At 47.0% G+C, this 591-nt stretch overlaps 1 non-coding gene across 1 annotated transcript; it reads right to left on the bottom strand.

The window, feature by feature from the left end:
- Positions 1-225: 225 nt before the first annotated feature.
- LOC114813045 lies at positions 226-363 on the bottom strand. Its single transcript, XR_003760656.1, has one exon. It is a non-coding gene; the product is annotated as a small nucleolar RNA SNORA7 (small nucleolar RNA).
- Positions 364-591: the final 228 nt, after the last annotated feature.

Below are 591 nucleotides of genomic sequence, written 5' to 3'. Positions count from 1 at the left end.
CGTCTTGTCTTATGCTGTCGAGTCATCTCTGACCCATAGCGATACTATGGACACATCTCTCCTAGATTGCCCCGCCTCCATCTGCAATCGTCGTGGTAATGTAACCATAGTTTTCTTGGTAAATATATAGAAGTGGTTTACCGTTGTCTCTTTCCGCGAAGTAAACTTGAGTCTCCACCCTCTACTCTCTCCCATGCAACTGCTGCCCAGCACAGGTGAGTTTTGACTTGCAGCAGATTGCCTTCCACTCGCTAGCCACTGGCCAAGCTAGGAATGGAATGTACAGGCCTCTGCATGACTCTCCCTCCCATAGTCAAGACTGGTAGAGGACTGGAAACTGTCCAGGTGCGACACTGAGAGGGTATGTCCATCTGATACCTCAAACTTAGAAATATCCAAAACAGAACTCCACATAACTTTTCAATGAGAAGGGGTGGTCCAAAATGTTGAAGGCAACTGAGAGGTCAAGGAGGATTCGGATAGAGTAGAGGCCATTCAATTTGGCCAGGAGGTCATGGGTGACTTTTGAGAGGCCTTCTACATAGATTAAAGGGGGGAGAAGCCAGAATGAATAGATTCGAGGAAAAGAAA

Source organism: Ornithorhynchus anatinus, chromosome 6 (genome assembly GCF_004115215.2).
Source record: "Ornithorhynchus anatinus isolate Pmale09 chromosome 6, mOrnAna1.pri.v4, whole genome shotgun sequence".
NCBI lineage: Eukaryota > Metazoa > Chordata > Mammalia > Monotremata > Ornithorhynchidae > Ornithorhynchus > Ornithorhynchus anatinus.
The sequence above is the reverse complement of the archived record's forward strand: the minus strand, read 5'-3'. Positions and strand labels throughout refer to the sequence as shown.